This window comes from Pan paniscus, chromosome 3 (genome assembly GCF_029289425.2).
Source record: "Pan paniscus chromosome 3, NHGRI_mPanPan1-v2.0_pri, whole genome shotgun sequence".
NCBI classification, from domain to species: domain Eukaryota; kingdom Metazoa; phylum Chordata; class Mammalia; order Primates; family Hominidae; genus Pan; species Pan paniscus.
Genome location: NC_073252.2, coordinates 18,823,931 through 18,845,229, shown reverse-complemented (window position 1 = coordinate 18,845,229; position 21,299 = coordinate 18,823,931).

The following is a 21,299-nucleotide window of genomic DNA, read 5'->3' as shown; positions in this document are numbered from 1 at the left end:
TTATGTGACTTTGTGTCTCATCATTGTCCTAACTAAATGTTAAAGGACAGATCTGTGTGGAAAGCTCCCACCAAATAAACAAGGCTAAAATCAAGGTTTTCTGACCCACTTAAAAGGCTATTTGGGGCTTCTGTAGACAAGGTTTCATTATGATAACTTTTTTTTTTGTTTAATCTAGCTAGACCAAATGTGAGTATTTCTTAATTTTGTTAAAAAATGAACACACCTGGTGATTTTTTTTACATTCTTAAAATGTGTGCACAATTTAAAATATAATACTGAAATTGAAAGCTTGTCAATTCAGGAAAGGAGAAGGCATCCTTCTCACTGGGGGGTAGAAGCATTATTTTATTACTTTAATTGCTGAGCTGACAAGTTTACTTCTGTGACAAAGGTGTGTCCCCAGATTTTTAAAGAGAAAGCTTCAGAAGAAAGGGATGCTAGGGAAAGGGCATTAACCTTTGGTACCCAAGGTTATTGCCAAGTATTGTGCATGACGCTAAACACATGTGAGCTCCTCTAGTTCCCTGTAAAACCCTTGAAATAGATTCTCCTACTCTACAGAAAGGGCCTTTGAGGAACTGAATAAAGTGCCTATGATCTCCTCAGAAATAAAAGGCAGTGTTGAGATATTTTTTCATCAGTGTTGTGATTAAAATAACAAACAAAAGCAAAAACCTTCATGCTTTATGCTTTTCCTAATCCATCCATGTTCTTATAAGTCAGCCATTCATGTTTAACTTTAGTAACTTTGTTGTATGGATGCAAGCAGGAGAATATCTGAGCAGGTAGCCAGACCATAGTTCCTAGCCTCTCTTGAAGTTTTGTGGCCACTTGACTAAAATCTGGCCAAAGGAATGTGGTGTGTGTGATCACTGCCACCCCAAATCTGGCTCATGAAACATCCTGTGCAATCCTCCAAGCTCTATTATTGCATCTCCTAGTCATATTCAAATGATCTAACGGAGGCCCCTGAGGCTCACTGGATACTGGAGCACCTAGTTGGAAAGAGCCTGAGGCTTTAATGACTATATGACTCTATACCAACTCAGAATGAATTGTGACATGCATTGAAAATCTTTTCTAAATTAAGCATCTGAAAATCGGGGGTTATTCATTATGTAGTCAGTCTTCCCTGACAAATACACCTTCAACCATTTTTACTAAATAATTTTATTTAAATAAATTTGCATTTTCCTTAAATTTATTTATTATGGCATTATTCACTTTAACATGTAGATTTCATGTGCTGACTACTTTTTATTTTCTATTACAAGAAATAAAACCAAAACCACTTTTAAAAGTTCATTTGACCCAGCAATCCCATTACTGGGAAAGGAATATAAATCATTCCACTATAAAGACACATGCACATATATGTTTATTGCAGCACTATTTACAGTAGCAAAGACATGGAACCAACCCAAATGCCCATCAATGATAAACTGGATAAAGAAAATGTAGTACATATACACCACGGAATACTATGCAGCCATAAAAAGGAATGAAATCATGTCCTTTGCAGGGAAATGGATAAAGCTGGAAGCCATCGTCCTCAGCAAACTAACACAGGAACAGAAAACCAAACACAGCATAGTCTCACTCATAAATGGGAGTCAAATAATGAGAACACATGGACACAGGGAGGGGAACAATGCACTCTGGGGCCTGTCAAGGGGTGGGGGCAAGGAGGAGAGCATTAGGACAAATAGCTAATGCATATGACGGTTGATAGGTGAAGCAAACCACCGTAGCACACATATACCTATGTAACAAACCTGCACATTCTGCACATGTATCCTGGAACTTAAAGTAAATTTTTAAAAAAGTTTACTGTAGAATAATTTTGTGCACCATACTTTGAGATACAGTGCTGCTCTAATCAGTTCCCTGTGCTTGGACAGAAATGTGATCCCTTCTTCAGCCTGAATAGCCAAAGCAAGTGTTTGTGTCAGGACAGCCATGTAGAGGCAATGCATCATCCCCATCCAAAATTTGTCCTTTAAATCCAGAGGGTCCAGTGAGAAAGGGTGGAACTGAGCAGAAACCTCAGAGCCACTCTGGTTTAAATGGCAGTGGACGCTTCCTGGCAAAAGACAGAATAACTGTGGCCACAGCCTCTTGCTCCTGATCGCGCCGACCTCAGCCCAGTGGTTGCTGTGGCCGCTGGAGATTGCCCAGGACTGACTAAGCAAGAAAAGTGGCTCTTTCTACCATCCCTTCTGCCTTGGACCACTAGGCCAGTATGCTCACGCCCTTCCACGTTTCTCGTACCTGTGGACTCAGCCAACATAGCTTGCAAGCAGAACATTTAGGTGTCTGCCCCCAAAACACTTTCTCTCCAGTCTGCAAAGAAAACCTAAACCCAAAACCAATGTTCTGAAAACAAGTCAAAAGAATATGAACTCCTGGAGGACAAAGATCATATCTGAATGGTCTCTGATTCCTCAGAACATTCTAGACAGAACACAGAGTAGGCATTAAAGGAGGATTTGCTAAACTGAAACAAAAGCTTGCTCTGTTCACAGGAAACAAATGTTTTCAAGTCACCTATAAGTAATTTACTCCAAGATATAGTTTCTTAAGAATTCCAGGAAAATATATTAGAAATTGTCAGTAAGTGTACAAGAGATAACCGAGTTTTCCTTTCTAAAAAGGAAACATAACCCTATGTTTAAAATGCCACCGTAAAGATCAAATGACTACTAAGTATGTTATAATAAAGACAGAGTTGGCATTTACAAGGAAGTGAGCTGCTACTGAATTTCAGCTGCATCTCAATGCACACACACGCATACACACACACACACACATGCATACTCACACACTACACTGCTGCTTCATTAAATCAATTAAATCTGCCAGTGTTTGGTGGTGATGCTTGGAACTGTCTAATGTTGAAAATCAGGCCACCTACCCATAACAGAAGGAGTGTGTGTGTGTGTGTGTGTGTGTGTGTGTGTGTGTGAGAGAGAGAGAGAGAGAGAGAGCATGTGAGTGCACACTTTTAATATCCAATATATTTAACATAAAACATAGTGACTCTTCTGCATGGCAGAGCACTAAGTAATTACTCTGGCCCTAGATATCTTTTCTATATAGGCTTTCTGCACTCTTCCATTCTGTTATTTGTGGAAAGATGGGGGCGCGGTGGGGGAGCAGACGAACTCTTACCATGGCAACCCTTGCAGAACATGTTGCACCTGATACTATCTGTCACTGTTTGGATAGAGAGCACTTCGCACCAGGAAAAGAAGAAAAGATGCATTTGGCTTGATTATATGAGTACTTAACAGCCATCAGAGGAAACATAAAAACAATTAAAAGAGCACGAACTTTGTCCCCTCAAGATTTAAAACAAAGTTCGGAGGCTCCTTTCTTTTTAACAAAATCCTCATCTCTTGTGTGGACAAATTCCGAAGTTTGCATAAATGACCTTTAATGTCTTCATGTGATGACCAGGTTCTACCATTGTGCTAAAATGTACGATGCTGTGTATGTTTGTTATGATTTACTTCCAGTGTTTTTCATCCAAAATGAAAAAATGTCCTTCCCCAGCAGTTGTTTCCTCTCAGGCATTTACTCCCAGGTTACCTGAATTTAAGGGTCCCTGAAACCTCTTACCAGTTTGCTTTCAATCTCACTCTCTCTCCCTGCAGATCACCACACCCAGACTGTCGCCTGTGAGTCTTCCTGAGTCAAGCAAATACCTTTGCTCTTTTTCCTCATTTTGCTTTGAATTACCTTTTCTGGGCTCTGGCATCCTCTGTTTTTGAGAAGCCTGGTGGAATTGTCTGTGAATTGTAAATACTGTCAGGCTACATGAACATAAAAATCAAGGAAAAGCTGATGAGCTTGCATTGCTTCAAAAATATCATGTAAAGCAGGCAAGACAACAATTTTTTTTTTCTGATGATCAGTCCACAGTTGGAATACACAGAGTTGTTTTCCAAAAAGTTCTAGCTCCCAAGGCCAGATCAAACAGAATGTTACATTGTCAAAGGCCAGATTAGTCAGACAGGAACAATTTGCAGATGTGCTCAGTAACATACCTCTCTTCTGATAGCTGATAGTTTCGTTAATTCATTCAGAAAGTATTTTGGTGACCATGTGCGCGAGGCACTGTGCTAGGACACAGCAATGCCTGTTAGTTTCTGCAATCTCACCTTAGACATTAACTCCTCTAGGAAGTGTTCTCTAACTTCTAAAACTGGGTCAGGTGCCCTCTTCTGTGTTTTCCTGGCACCCTGTGTTTAATCTTAAGGCAGTGTCTAATTGTTTTGTAATAATCCCTTACCCTTTGTAGCAGTAAGGATAGGCTAAGCTAAACTTCCAAAGTAAACCCCCAAATTTCAGTACTTTAACAAAGCTGTATTGCTCACTTAAATCACCAACCACTGTGAACTGGATGGCCCTATTTAAATGCTCTTATTTAAGAAATAATTAAAGAATCCAGGCTGCTTCTAGATTCAACTCTTTTTTCTATTCAGAATCCTCTGTTTGCACCTAAGTGTACAGAAGTGGAGAGAGAAGAGAAAAAACGAGAGGGTAATGAAGGCGGGGTGGGGGGGGAGGGGAGGGGAGGGGAGGAAAGGAGAGGAGAGAGAGGAGAGGAGAGAGAGAGGAGAGGAGAGGAGGGGGGGGAGGGGGAGGGGAGGGGAGAGGAGAGGAGGAGAGGAGCTACATCTGCTCTTAACTTTCTCAAAAAAGCTAAAAACTGGCAAGAATCCATAATATTGACATCACTTAGATTGAGAATGGGAAATGTGGAGAAACTTGTGGGTATTTGGTGAGAAATAGCACACTCTGCCATAATTACCTATTTACAAAATTAAATTATAAACTCTTTGAGAACAGGGACTGGTTATATGAAATTTATAGCATGACAACATGTTTTTACCTGATAGGAACTGACCAACAGATACACAAATTGATGGTAGAGGAAAGAGAGAGAGAGAGCAATACCATGAGGAATGTCTTTGAATATAGGCAAGAGGGAATGGGTTCAAGGAAACAAGTGAAGAGATTGGCCCCAGACAGAGCTAAAATAGTTCTTCCATGGTACAAGGAGAAAAGGTAAAGTGTATGGGTACAGAGTATGTGAGTACAAGGAAGTTAGATGGTGGGAGTATGTAGAAATTATCTTCTCATTGCTTCTTTTTTTCTCAGGTAAATAAGAATGGTTATTGGCTAAAGGTGTGGGAGGGAAGGGAAGAAGTGTTGGCAGTTTAAGAAGAGTTAAGGAAAGCAAACAATCCTCAGATTCAGGAAACACAAATCCTAAGCAGAATAAATAAATCGACATCCAAATACATTGTCAAGAAAAAATATTAAATATAAAAAATAAAACTGATGATAATTAAACAAACATGAGAGAAAAGACAAGATTACCTACACAAAATTATGATTAGAGTAACAGCCAAATTCACACACACATACACACCCCTTTTACACACACACACACCAAAAACTTAGATGAAAAGGACAAAAATCTAGAAAGATCTGTTTAGAAAACAAACTTGTTCAAAACTGAATATAAAATTTAACTTTTAAATGAATTGTCAATGGTTAAAATTCAAACACATGCGCACACACACACGCACACCTCAGTTTCACAGATGAGTTCTCCCAAGTATTCAGAAAACAGATAAATTTTGTGATACATAAAATGTACTAGAGAAAAGAAAAAGAAGGTAAATTTCCCAAAGTATATTATGAGGCTGTTATAACCAAACCCAAAAACCAAACCTGAAAAGACCATTAAGTTATAGGCCAATCTTACATATGAATATAGATGCAAAATCTGAAATATTAGGAAGAGGAATTAAACTATGTCTTTAAAATAACTTGTCAGGAATAATAATTTATGAAAGGAATTCAAAGATGTTTTAACATGAAAAAAATCTATTAATTTACATTACCATATTAAGAAAAAAATTGTATTAGATCCCCAATATGTACAGAAAATACTTCTCAAACTTCAACAATCTTTCATGATAAGAATCCTTAGCAAAACAGGAATAAAAGAATTAACTCTAATCTTAGAAGTGTATCTATTATATACCAATAGAAATAATATATTTAATGAGGAAATATTGGGAATAATGTTCCTTGAAGTCAGAAAGAAGAGAAAGATATCTGCTGATACATTTATTCAATATAACATTGAGTTTCTAACCAGTATATTAAGACAAAAACAGCAAATAAAAATGAGAAGAATTGAAAAGGAGAAAGAAAATGTTTATTATTTTTAAATTATATTATCTCCATATAAAATCCAATAAGTTTGGTGTACAAACTTTTATTATTAATAAAATACTTCAGCAAATTTGCTGTATATAAGAATATTTTTTAAAAAACTTTATTGCTAGTATGCCAGCAGTAAACAAATGAAACATGCAAATCTTTGAAACAGCAATGTTTACAAAGGAATAAAACTGTAAAGCGAATGGGAGTGCACAGTGGCTCCTTCATTTTGGAGAGCTGTTTGGCATTTTCTTATAAAGTTACACACATCTATCTTATGATTTATCAATTCCACTCCAGGTATTTATCTCAGAGAAAGAAAAGTCTATACCCACAAAGAGAACTGCACAATTCTTTTAGGGGATTTATTAATAATAAGCAAATCTGGAAACAACTCAAATGTGTAGTAATAGGAAAATGTATAAATTCATTGTTATAATCATATAGTAGAATTTTACATAACAATAAAGTCACATAAAATGCTGCTCACGCAACAACATGAAATAACCCCAAAAACATTATAGAGAATCCGGACACAAAAAAGCACATTGTGTATAAGTCAATTTATAAGAAATATATCTAAAAAACCTCTGTATGGTAGTGGGAATGATCTATATCTTGTTTTGGGTACATGAAAGTCTATGCAATTATCACAACGATCAAACTGTCCCAATTATCAAACAAAATCCTTAAGATCCATGACATTTTATTTTATTTAAATAATATTTCAATATGAAAACAGGAAAAGAAACATGTAAGTACCTAGAATATATTTTCGGAGATGTTTAAAATTGTCCAAAAATTATCAGATTTTATTGAAAAACATTAATGAAAATATGTACCATATTCATGAAAATATACACCATATCCAATCTCATACATGTTATAAATCTACATATTCTATGCAATTGCATTCAAAGTCTCAACACCTGTATGTGTGTGAGAGTGTGTGTGTGTGTTTCTGTGTGATCGCCTTGATAGTGGATTATAGAATTTATATAAAAGAATATAGATCCCAGACTAGCCATGGTAACATTGGAGAATGAGCACAGTAGAAAGATGGGTAGAAAAGGGGTACAGGTTAGTAAGATTTGACTTAGCAGATTGCAACACTTACTATATAGATTGTAGTAGTGGGATTGTGCCTGTGAATAGCCACTGCACTCCAGCCTGGGTAACATAGAAAGACCTCATCTCTATAAATAAAGAAGGATAATAGAGCATATGTAACAAATAGATCAATGAGATAGGGAAAAAAATTCCTTAAAGTCCTAATGAAAGCAATTATCTCCCCCACTGCATAATCAAAATTATCTTCTTTAGTGAATAATTCACACTTTCACACAAATGTGTCATTTCTCTTATCCTAAAAAAATTTTTTTAACCTGCTCATCCTTTTTACTACCACTACATTTCTTCATCCTCACTTGCAGCAAAACTCCCTGAAAAAGAGTTGCCTAAAATCACCATCTCTGATTTCTATTTCTCCATTCTTTCTTAAGGCCATGCTGATCAATTCTTTGCTGCGCTGAAAAGGTCCGCAGAGGTCAACAATGACCTCGGATTGATTATTTCCATGGAGAGTTTTGTTTTACATTTCAGCTGCATTTTTAATACAACTGATCACTTCCTTTTTCTTGAAAAACTTTCTTGGCTCCCAAGTCAGCACACTCCCTTTGTTTTCCTCCCTCCCTCACTGATTATTTCTTCTCAGCCTCCTGAGTTTCTGCTCTTCTACCTGACTTCTTAATTTTTAAGTAGTCCAGAACACAATTCTTATTCCAATTTTCTGTTTATATTTAAACTTTTAGTGATCATATCCAATCCTATAACTTTAAATACCGTCCATATACCTATGACTCTCGAGTTTAAGTCTCCAGTCCAGATCTTTCTCTCACACTTAACACGTATATCTAACTGCCTTTTCAACAACTTCGCTCTGATGTCTAATATATTTCTTACATTCAACACATCAAATATAAGTAAATAAATCCCTGACATTCTCCACAAACTGCTGCACATGGAATTCTCCCATTTCAGCTGGCAACTCCATTCATGCAATTTTTCAAGTAGCAATACATGAAGTCATCCTTCATGTTTTTCTTTCTTGGATATCCCAAACCCAAACCAGAAAGCTCTACCTTCTCACCACCTGCATTGCTAAGACACTGATATGAGACATCATTATTTCTTTCTGAATTACTGACAATAGCCTTCAACAGGTTGTATTGATCAAGTAGGTTAACTGATATAAGAAATAATCCCCAAATATGAGTGACTTTACACAGCAAAAGTTTAATTCATATAGAATTCTAAGCAGATGTTCCTGGTCTGGTGGTTCCTTTGGGATACTCTCCTCCCAGCTGTATTGTAGGAAGCCAGACCTCATCCATCTGATGGCTCTACAATTCCTAGGGCCTCAGGGTCTCTACAGGAGGTGACATTGTAGAGATAAAAGTGACTCCATCTTGGATGCTCAGCCACTATATTGATATGACTTCTATGTTGATTAGCCCCAGTGCTGTGAATGCCTCCTGATTCCTACTTTATTTATTATTCTTAGTGTGAGAAAATGTCAACCTTGATGTTATGGCACAAATTATAGGTTATGATGCATTTAGCATTTGTGCCTTTTCTGCAGGGTTGCCCTTAATTGTCTTGCCAGAGCACATGTGCCCTTTCTCTATGGTATATAAGCCCCTAGTTCTGGGAGTAACAGGTGCAGAGATCTACCTGTCTCATGGCTACCCAAAACCATGCTTTTGTTTTTATTTTGTTTTATTTTCCCCAAATAAATCAGCCAATATTGACAAACTGGATTTGTCTACCTTGTTCTTTGGTTTCTCAGCTCCTTCAGCATTTAAGAGCTGCTTTGCATATACGGCCCTTTCACAGAGCAGATATCATCACCTGTGCCCACACTGCATTGGCCAGAATTCAGTTCTATGGTCAAGTCAGCTGACAGGGATCCTTAGAAATGCAGAGGAACACATAGTATAGCATATCTGCTAAAGAGCTCCATGCCTCTATGCTTGCCACTCTACATCTGTTCTCAACACAGACACCAAAGTTATTTTCTTAACATGTAAGTTAGATCACGTCACTCCTCTGCTTAAAATTCTGCAGGTTACGGTGGCTCATGCCTGAAATCCCAGCACTTTGGGAGACTGAGGCTGGCGGATCACGAGGTCAGGAGATCAAGACCATCCTGGCTAACATGGTGAAACCCCGTCTCTATTAAAAATACTAAAAAATTAGCCGGGCGTGGTGGTGGGCGCCTGTAGTCCCAGCTACTTGGGAGGCTGAGGCAGGAGAATGGCGTAAACCCGGGAGGCAGAACTTGCAGTGAGCCGAGATCAGGCCACTGCACTCCAGCCTGGGCGACAGAGTGAGACTCTGTCTCAAAAAAAAAAAAAAAAAATTCTGCCAGTTAGCCCACCTTACTCAGATTAGATGCCAGTTTCTAGCAGTTGTTTACAAAGCCCTGCAGTATCAGAAACCCTTATTATCCCTCTTATTCCACCTTGCACTTCTCGTCCCAGCTTCTACTCTGCTCCAGCCACGCTGGATTATTGCTTTTCCTCAGATATTCTAGGCATGCTTTCAGCTCAGGCTTTAGACTATGGACCTTCTGCCTGGGAGGCTTCTCCCTGATATCTGCATGAATGGCCCCCTCACTTTTTTTTCAGCTCTTTGCTCATATATTGCCATGTTAATGAGGCCAACTCTAAACACCCTATCTTCTGCTGCTGCAACGTACCTATCCCTCTTTCTGGAACTCCCAATCCCTCTCCCTTGTTTGGCATTACCAACCCCAACCCCTATTCTCCTCCCTAGTTTGAACTCCTCAATGGCATGTTCTTCCCTTTTGTTTTCTCTCTTCCTTTATTTCTGTTTTACTCTACCAGAAAATAAGGACCAAGGCAGAAATTTTTAAAATTTTTGGTTTACTGATAACACCTACAGTGGTGGCTGGATTATAACAGAAGCTCATTCCATCAGTATTTTTTTTTAATGAGTCAGTTCTCATAACCTCCTTTCCTTATTTTTTATTATTATTATTATTATTATTACTCCATTAGTATCACCCTGTTTTACAGGTGAGAAACTGAGGCACAGAGAGATTTAACAATGTTCCAAGGTTGACTTGCTAGCAAACATCTAGGAAGTAGTAGCATTGCACTTGAGACCCTGGCAGTCTACCTCCAGAGTCCATGTGCACAACCACTTAGCTAATCTGCTTCTCCATACATATCCTTGGTGCTGTTACTGCAAACTGATGAGTGTAGGTGTTGTTAATGATATCTTTATTTGACAAATGAGGAAACTGAGTCACATAGTTTAGATTAACTTGTCAAATGCCACACCATTAAGAAGAAATTGAGCCAAATTTGACTAAGATATTTTGTTCCTAGGATTTCTGTTTCTAAATACTATGTATATTTATTTTCTAAGAATGCTATTGCACAAAATCATCTCTAGAAATCATTAATCTCCTCTTTATTGTTGTAAAAAAAAATCACACTGTTTTCCTTCAGGACTGATTTTTTTAAGTGCTGCAAGTATCATTTTACTGAGTGACTGGCCAACCACATCAGATTGTACTGCCCACCTGCAACCATTTAATTACACAGTGCTCGTAAAGCCAGAACTGCTGACCTGAATCCTGTGGTCTTTTCTCTCCATGTGGTAAGCTCTTAATCAATTGAGTGTTCAATTCAGTTTAATTCAATGTTTTTACTGGCTTGAACCATTTCCTAGCTGAGCTCACACAAATACCACCAAGGACTGCCATCTGACCAGGTCTATATGGATTGGAGTCTAGATTTTAATCAGTCTAGTTTCTATGTGTGTGGTCCTTACAGTAAAGTCATTTGGTATCTGATAGTGTAAAAATGTTGACTTTGATACAGAGATTGTTGCAATGAGTCATCGTATGGAGGCCAAGGTCTGTCTGACAATAGTGACACTAAAGGACTTGTCAGGAATCATAGAAGAACTGACTGTGCTTCTCAATGCTAGTTTGCAAAGGGAGGCTCTGATTAGTATCTCAATCTCTAAGCTGCTGTTTAAGGTATTTAATCATCAAAACATATACATATCCATGTATGCTTCCTGCAGATTCTCAGTTGGACCCAGAATCTGCATTTGCCCTTGGATTGATGATGGATTTTGTATTACCATTTGCTTGCTTTGAACAGAGAGGCATCTGAATTCTCTCAGCCCTAAGAGGAGACCCTGTATCAATGGGTCTTCTAAATAGTTGCTTGGGGATTCTGTGGGCAGTGCGCAACTCAAGCACGACAATCTTTGTATGAAACTCCAGGAGTATGCCACTTGCCCATCTCACCTTTTGTACTGGTCATCCGTTAACTATCTGTCTGCCTGCCTGTCGCTTTGGGAAATATTTTTCTCCAGTTCTATGTAATTATCTTAGTTCTCTAAGTCATGTTGTCCTCCCTTGTTATTGACAAAGGGGTGTATGTAACACCCACTGCTGGTCAGAGTACCCTAAAATCTGGACGTTTGGCTGAAAAAATAGTGGTGAGCATGCAACCTAAGTAAAATTTGAAGAAGAAGGGATAGGTGAGGAGTCAAAGGCATTTTACAATGTGAATTACTTGTCCTTTGCTGCAAAACACATTACTCACAAAACATTTACAGCCTAAAACACAAATTTCATAGTTCCTGTATGTCAGAAATTCCAAGAATGGCTCAGCAGGGTCATCTGGCTTTGAGTCTTTCAAAAGGTTGCAATGTTGTGTCAATAAAGGACCCAGTCAACTCAAAGTTCAACTGAAGGAATATATGCTTCCAAGGTCCCTCAGTAGTTATTGTTAGAATTTTGTTCTCAGGAGCTATTGAACTAAGGGACGCAACTTCCCACTGGCTGTTAGCCAAAGGCAATTTTCAGTTCCTTGTCATTTTCGCCTGTCTATAGGGAAGCTGGCTTCCCCAGAATGAGCAAGTAAGGGGTCAAGAGAGGTAGTTACAATGAAAGGGAGCATGACAGCAAGATGGAAGCCACTGTCTTTCACAATGAATCAAGGAAGTTATAGCCCATCACTTTTGGCATACTCTACACATTAATAGCAATACATTCTTTACGTTTCCAGGTCCAGCCCATGCTCAAGGGGAAGGGATTATACAAAAGCATGTTGGGAAGGAAGTGGGCATCATCTGCAGCTATGTTAGAAGTCTGGCTACCACACCAATGCTTCTATATAGGTGAACCCAAAGCTGACACTAACTCATTTGGGGCAAACAAATTAGAAAAAGTATTCTCCTCTTAACAATCAGATGCAGCCCAGATATGCCTATGTCAAGATTAAAAGCACCTGTCCTTGGAGAATGCATCCCCAAGTCAGAGCACATGGGTTGACTCACAGAGACTACCATCAGCGAGCAGTGCACACACTATAAAACTGAGAAGAGAAGCTCTGTGTTCACTATTGCCTCATGTCCTGCCAATGCACAATTCTATGTTAAATAATGATACTTTGAAAGTGAAGTCCAACCTGTCCTGTTTCAGAAGAGTAAAGGCTTTGATAGGGATCGTAGTCAGTGTAATATCTCTCATTAAATAAGAGAACGTAAATGACATCTCTGAAATCAAGCCACTAGCTTTAAAGCACTATGCAAATATAAGGAATTATTATCATTAGCTAGTCTGGTGATTTCAACTAACTAATCCCACCTAATACCAGCATTTTATTTGGAGTACCCTGTAATAAACTTCAGATTTTCATCCCGCTTTTATTCAGCAAAGCTTTACTGAGTACCATTTTTTGTCACATACTTTCAGGCAGATAGGAGTCATGATACCGAATAAAACAAACAGTGCCAGATATGGGTGGCTTTTCATACAGGTGGCATAACTAGACACCTACATGCACTCAAAGGGACTCAAATGCTACGTTTCTTTTACTCCAAACCATCTCACTATCATTACTCTCTGTGCCTGAAACTCCCAAAGGAGGAGAGCTAACTCTTAGTGCCTACAATATGCCATACACTAAACCATGTGGTTTACCTATATTTGTTATAATCAGGTAACTTTCAGAGGCAACTATCCTCCATGCAGTACCTAGTGCTCAGGATACTTTCATCTTGTGACTTCACTGTCTCCAAACAAGCCCTCCTTCAGGCTGCCAATAAGGAAGAGAGATTGAAGAATTTGGCAATGACTTTTTACTGCCTTAGGCTGGAAACGATCTGTGTCACTTCTGCTCATAGCCCTTTGTCTGAAATCATTAAAAATGGCCTGGACAAACTCTAAAGGGGCTGAGAAGTCTGGTCTTCTGTGCTCAAAAGAACATGGCAAACTAATAACGTCTACAACCACATCCACAATTTTCTTCCTACAAAAGATGATGCGGTCTTAGAAAGTACAGGTAACCTTTCCAAGGTGATTCAGCAGAGCGTGGTTTAGAACAGCAGTCTGCCTGGTTTCAAAACACAGGCTTTGTTTCACTTTCCACCACAACAACCTACCACTTGGTGGAACCATTCCTTTAGGAATTGCTTACTAAGATATTCATTTTCAAGTGGCATGTACTAAAAAGTACATTCTGAATGCCTTACCCCAATCTGATCCTAAGGCAATGAGCTCTCTCCCATATATGAACAACTCTCACAGAGACTTTACCTGTCTTGAGTCTTTTTGCATCCTCTACCATCTGAAAATTCTGTATGTGGCTCTAAAACTCTATTTACAGAAAGCTGTTACTTAAGAAGCCACTTTTTCATCCTCCCTTTATCCGGTCTCTGCTTTCAGGAAAGACTACAACATCCATGCTGTGTCATTACAGTCAAGGAAAGTCAACATATTCTATTTTCCATCCATCCCCTATTCCTTCATCAGACACCACTAAGTGGTTACCTGAAGGAGGAAAGCAGTGTCTGAGAAGAAGGGAGAATGTTTGGGGCCAGTGTTTAATGTCTTCCCTGAAAACCCCATGACACCATAGATCTGACTTGATATTTTTCTTTCTACTGATTTTGTATGGCTGGCTTAAGAAAGCAAACAACGATAACAACAAAAATACTAGTACAAAAGCATAGGAATACAATTAAGCAAAACTTGAAAACTGAGTTGGCAGAGTAGCAGCCTGCTAACTTGTCATTATTGCCAAAAGATGAATGCCAATGCCTGTTCTCACAAAATTTTTAGGAGAAGATAAACAATGTGAAAAACGTATAGCTCCAGAAAGAAGCTGTCAAATACCTTTGCATGTCCAGAGGAAAAAGAGACCATGTCCTGCTAAGGTAATCAGTGAAGGCTTCATGGGGGAATTGGCATTTGATAATAATAACAACACTAATGATAAAATGGAAATAAAGCCAAGTTAACATGAATAGATCTAATTATACCAGGAATTTTCCCAAACACTTTATATATTCATAACTCTTTTATATATTTGTTAACTCATTTAGTCGTTAGGATAATTCTAGCCGATATTTATTTACTCATTCAATACATATTTACTGAGTTCCTGCTCTGTGCAGGTAGTCTATAAGCTGAGGTTATGGCAAAGAGCAAGATAGAAAATGTCGTTACTCCCTTGCCACTGTCTACTGAGAGCTACCAGTATAATTTTTATTTTACCCAAAACTGAGGTATGAAGGAGTTAAGTATACTACTAAAGGTCACACACACTTTCAGTGTCCAAGTCAGGATTGGATTGCAGCCAGTAAGGCACAGAGCATGTTTATCTACTACATTTTTCCAACAGTGACTAAGTGGGGTAATAATGATAGCAACAGCAGACAGACAGATTCCTAGGCAGACAGGGATGGATCCCTAGTGAAACTTGACCTTCAGGCCAAGGATAGTCTAAAGCTTGAAAACAGAGCTACCAGTTACAGATAGAATCCACGAACCACAGTGAGAACTTTCATCCCTGTTTTGTCCACTCTTGTTTGATTGGTTCTTTCTGAATGATGCCTTTTAACCAATCGAATGATGCCTTTTCCAAGCCTACCCATAAATTCTCCATTCTAAGCCCATAAAAATCCCAGACTCAGCCTCATAGATGGCTATCCACTTTTGGGTCCCTTCTCGCTGTCAAGGGCTTTTCTTTGGCTCCATAAATTCTACTCTGTCTTACCCTCTCTCCAGTGTCCACATACCTTAGTACTCTTGGTCATAGGACAAGAACCCAGAACTCGCCAAACTGCTGGAGTGAAAGAGCTGTAACACTTCTGCTTGCTGAGCTGCGGGCAGCAGGAGTAAAGGAGCTGTAACACTCCCTCCTGCTCACCAAAGTATGAGAGTGGAGAAGCCACAACAATAGAACAATAATAATGAAAATAACAATCATGTCAGATAACATTTAGTGAACATTTTTATGGCAAGTGCTATGTGACTTTACATGGGTATTTTATTTATTCTGCAATACAGTTCTGTGAATATAATAACTAGAATAGGTTTGTGACATGGTAAGGTCCTGCATTCTTAAATCAGGTCACCATATTTTAAATCTTAGTACTTCCTGGTACTTGGCTAGCTGTGTTGCCTGTTCCTCAATTGCATCATCTGTAAACTAAGTAACACAACTAGCCAGTATCAAAGAAAACTGAGGTTTTTGCACTAGTGTTATGGACATGCATCTGCCTCCTATATTTTAAGTGTTCTGAAATTAGTGGCATATCTGAGCACTTGCTGTGCCCCAGTGCCTGACTTATTGGAAATGCTCAATAAAAAATTCATAAATGAGTGCAGGATTGGCTGAATAAGAAATCTTGATCTCGTTAAATAATTTTCATGAATCAAAGCTCAGGGTATGAGCTCTATGAATTCAGGAACCTCACAGTATTCCAGAAACCATTCCAGAGACAACCATACATTGGAAGGATTATCCTTAATCAATATGGGAAACTTACCGTAAGCCAAGGCAAGCACCCATGGCTGCATAGAAGCCTCTGTATACCCAAGGGTGACAGCTCTGTAGCAGAGGCCAAAAAGAGGCAACTTTTTCTGTCTCCCTATTGACTTTGGGTTTGGGTCCAATTATAAAGAAACAGGATCAGAAAGTAACTTCAGGTTGGACAATCTTTCCTAGCACAAGAACGGTTGCCCTGAAGCAGACAGACACTGAACTGGTGCATAATAATCCAAGCCACATCCTGGTGTTCCAAACACATTATTGAATCCTCTGCAATTATAGGAATGCATGGATATGAGCTGAAGCTAGGCCATTTTCAAAGTTGGCATGAAAGAGGGAACTGATGTACTCAAGCTCCATCTGTTTTCTTTTCCACTAATGAATACTCCTTTTGTTCCAAAGTCTCCCAAGTGACTCCCCTGACAATATAGGTAATTAATGGGCCATTCTTCTTGATTCCGATACTGTTGAAAATGTGAGAGATCTGATAATTGAACCTGCATCTAAACATTCCCATCATCTAAGTGACTAAGAGTACATTAAATTAATAACAATTTTTCTTCTAGGAACTTCTTTATAGCTTATTGATAATGATCCTTTGACAACACAGAAAATGCATTTAGTGAAACTTTGCCAAATCAGACTGGAGGAGGAATTTTCCTTGATTCCTCTTGAGATGAGATATAAGATTGGACTTCAATAAAGTCAGGAAAGTATAGGGTCAATGATAAGGCTCTCATAAAGTCAGAAGTAATTAAGAAGCACAAGTTGACTTAGAAGATTGTTGTTTATTTTTTTTAATGATTTAATGCTAAGGATTATTTTTAACTTTTTTTTTAAAGTTCTTTATTCTAGATATGAGTCCTTTGCAGAATATGTATGTGGTATTAAAATATTCTTGTCCACATATAACTTGTCATTTTGTCTTTTTTTTTTTTAATTATACATTAAGTTCTGGGATACATGTGCAGAATGTGCAGGTTTGTTATATAGGTATACATGTGCCATGGTGGTTTGCTGCACCCATCACCCCATCATCCACATTAAGTATTTCTCCTAATGCTATCCTTCCCCTAGCCCCCAACCTATCAACAGGCCCTGGTGTGCAATGTTCCCCTCCCTGTGTCCATGTGTTCTCATTGTTCAACTCCCACTTATGAGTGAGAACATGAGGTGTTTGATTTTCTGTTCCTGTGTTAGTTTGCTGAGAATGATGGTTTCCAGCTTCATACATGTTCCTGCAAAGGACATGAACTCATCCTTTTTAATGGCTGCATAGTATTTAATGGTGTGTATGTGCCACATTTTCTTTATCTAGTCTATCATTGATAGACATTTGGGTTGTGCATATGTCTTTATAGTAGAATGATTTATAATCCTTTGGACATATGCCCAGTAACGGGATTGCAGGGTCAAATGCTATTTCTTGTTCTAGATCCTTCAGGAATCACCACACTGTCTTCCACAACAGTTGAACTAATTTACACTCCTACCAACAGTGTAAAAGCATTCGTATTTCTCCACATTTTCTCTAGCATCTGTTCTTTCCTGACTTTTTAATGATCACCATTCTAACGTGCTTGAGATAGTATCTCATTGTGGTTTTGATTTGCATTTCTCTAATCACTAGTGATGACAACCTTTTTTTCATATGTTTGTTGGCTACATAAATGTCTTCTTTTGAGAAGTATCTGTTCATATCTTTTGCCCACTTTTTGATGGGGTTGTTTGTTTTTATTCTTGTAAATTTGTTTAAGTTCCTTGTAGATTCTGGATATTAGCCCTTTGTCAGATGGATAGATTTCAAAGTTTTTCTCCCATTCTGTAGTCTGCCTGTTCACTCTGATGATAGTTTCTTTTGCTGTGCAGAAGCTCTTTAGTTTAATTAGATCCCATTTGTCAATTTTGGCTTTTGTTGCCATTGTTTTTGGTGTTTTAGTCATGAGGTCTTTGCCCATGCCTGTGTCCTGAATGGTATTGCCTAGGTTTTCTTCTAGGGTTTTTATAGTTTTAGGTCTTAGTTCAAGTCTTTAATCAATCTTGAGTTAATTTTTTGTATAAGGTGTAAGGAAGGGGTCCAGTTTCAGTTTTCTGCCTATGGCTAGCCAGTTTTCCTAACACCATTTATTAAATAGGGCATCCTTTCCCCATTGCTTGTTTTTGTCAGGTTTGTCAAAGATCAGATGGCTTTAGATATGTGGAGTTATTTCTGAGGTCTCTGTTCTGTTCCATCGCTCTATACATCTGTGTTTTGTTTTATTTTTTGTTTTTGTTTTTGTTTTTTGTTTTTTACCAGTGCCATGCTATTTTGGTTTCTGTAGCCTTGTAGTATAGTTTGAAGTCAGGTAGCATGATTCCTCCAGCTTTGTTCTTTTTGCTTAGGATTGTCTTGGCTATACGGGCTCTTTTTTGGTTCCATATGAAATTTAAAGTAGTTTTTTCTAATTCTGTGAAGAAAGTCAATGGTAGCTTGATGGGTATAGCATTGAATCTATAAATTACTTTAGACAGTATGGGCATTTTCAAGATATTGATCCTTGCTATCCATGAACATGGAATGTTTTTCCATTTGTTTGTGTCCTCTCCTGCTTACATGAGCAGTGGTTTGTAGTTCTACTTGAAGAGGTCCTTCACAACCGTTGTTAAGTTGTATTCCTAGGTATTCTCTTTTCGAAATTGTCAATGGGAGTTCACTCATGATTTGTCTGTTATTGGTGTATAGGAATATTTGTGATTTTTGCACATTGATTTTGTATGCTGAGGCTTTGCTGAAGTTGCTTACCAGCATAAGGAGATTTTGGGCTGACATGATGGGGTTTTCTAAACGTACAATCATGTCATCTGCAAACAGAAATAATTTGACTTCCTATTTGAATACACTTTATTTCTTTCTCTTGCTTGTTTACCCTGGCCTGAATTTCCAATACTATGTTGAACAGGAGTAGTGAGAGACAGCATCCTTGTCTTGTGCCAGTTTTCAAAGGGAATGGTTCCAACTTTTGCCCATTCAATATGATATTGGCTGTGGGTTTGTCATAAATAGCTCTTATTATTTTGAGATATGTTCCATCAATACCTAGCTTATTGAGAGTTTGTAGCATGAAGGGGTGTTGAATTTTATAGAAGGCCTTTTCTGCATCTATTGAGATAATCATGTGGTTTTTGTCATTGGTTTTGTTTATGTGATGGATTGCGTTTATTGATTTGCATATGTTGAGCCAGACTTGCATCCCAGGGATGAAGTTGACTTGATCGTGGTGGATAAGCTTTTTGATGTGCTGCTGGATTTGGTTTGGCAGTATTTTATTGAGGATTTTTGCATCTATGTTCATCAGGGCTATCGGCCTGAAATTTTCTTTTTTTGTTGTGTCTCTCCCAGGTTTTGGTATCAGGAAGATGCTGGCCTCATAAAATGACTTAGGGAGGAGTCCCTCCTTTTCTATTGTTTGGAATAGTTTCAGAAGGAATAGTTTCAGAAGTTTCAGAAGGAATTATACCTCTGGTATAATTCGGCTGTGAATCCGTGTGGTCCTGGGCTTTTTTTGGTTGGTAGGCTATTAATTACTGCCTCAATTTCAGAAGTTGTTATTGGTCTATTCGGGGATTCGGCTTCTTCCTGGCTTACTCCTGGGAGGGTGTATTTGTCCGAGAATTTATCCATTTATTCTAGATTTTCTAGTTTATTTGCATAGAGGTGTTTTTAGTATTCTCTGATGGTAGTTCGTATTTCTGTGGGATCAGTGGTGATATCCTCTTTATCATTTTTTATTGTGTGTATTTGATTCTTCTCTCTTTTCTTCTTTATTAGTCTCACTTGCAGTGTATCTATTTTGTTATTCTTTAAAAAAAAAAAAAGCTAGCTCCTGTATTCACTGATTTTTTCGAAGGGCTTTCAGTGTCTCTATCTCCTTCAATTCTGCTCTGATCTTAGTTTTTTCTTGTCTTCTGCCAGCTTTTGAATTTATTTGCCCTTGCTTCTCTAGTTCTTTTAATTGTGATGTTAGGGTGTTGAATTTAGATCTTTCTCACTTTCTCCTGTGGGCACTTAGTGCTACAAATTTCCCTCTAAACACTGCTTTAGCTGTGTCCCAGAGATTCTGGTACATTGTCTCTTTGTTCTCATTGGTTTCAAAGAACTTCTTTATTTCTGTCTTAATTTCATTATTTACCCAGTAGTCATTCAGGAGCAGGTTGTTCAGTTTCCATGTTGTTGTGCAGTTTTGAGTGAGTTTCTTAATCCTGAGATCTAATGAGATAGCACTGTGGCCTGGGAGACTGTTTATTATGATTTCCATTCTTTTGCATTTGCTGAGGAGTGTTTTACTTCCAATAAGGTGGTCAATTTTAGAATAATTGTGATGTGTTGCTGAGAAGAATGTATATTCTGTTGATTTAGGGTGGAGAGTTCTGTAGATGTCTATTAGGTCCACTTGGTCCAGAGCTCAGTTCAAGTCCTGAATATCTTTGTTAATTTTCTGTCTCGTTGACCTGTCAAATACTGACACTGACAGTGGGGTGTTAAGTCTCCCACTATTATTGTATGGGACTCTAAGTCTCTTTGTAGGTCTCTAAGGACTTGCTGTATGAATTTGGGTGCTCCTGTATTGGTTGCATATATATTTAGGATAGTTAGCTCTTCTTGTTGCGTTGATCCCTTTATCATTATGTAATGGCCTTCTTTGTCTTTTTTGATCTTTGTTCGTTTAAAGTCTGTTTTCTCAGAGACTAGGATTGCAACCCCTGCTTCTTTTTGCTTTCCATTTGCTTGGCAAATATTCTTCTATCCCTTTATTTTGAGCCTATGTGTGTCTTTGCATGTGAGATGGGTCTCCTACATACAGCACACCGATGTATCTTGACTCTTTATCCAATTTGCCAGTCTGTGTCTTTTAATTGGGGCATTTAGCCCATTTACATTTAAGGTTAATATTGCTATGTGTGAATTTGATCCTGTCTTTATGATGCTAGCTGGTTATTATGCCCATTAGTTGATGCAGTTTCTTCATATTGTCGATGCTCTTTACAATATGGTCTGTTTTTGCATTGGCTGGTACTGGTTTTTCTTTTCCATATTTAGTACTTCCTTCAGGAGCTCTTGTAAGGCAGGCCTATTGGTGACAAAATTTCTCAGCATTTGCTTGTCTGTAAAGGATTTTATTTCTCCTT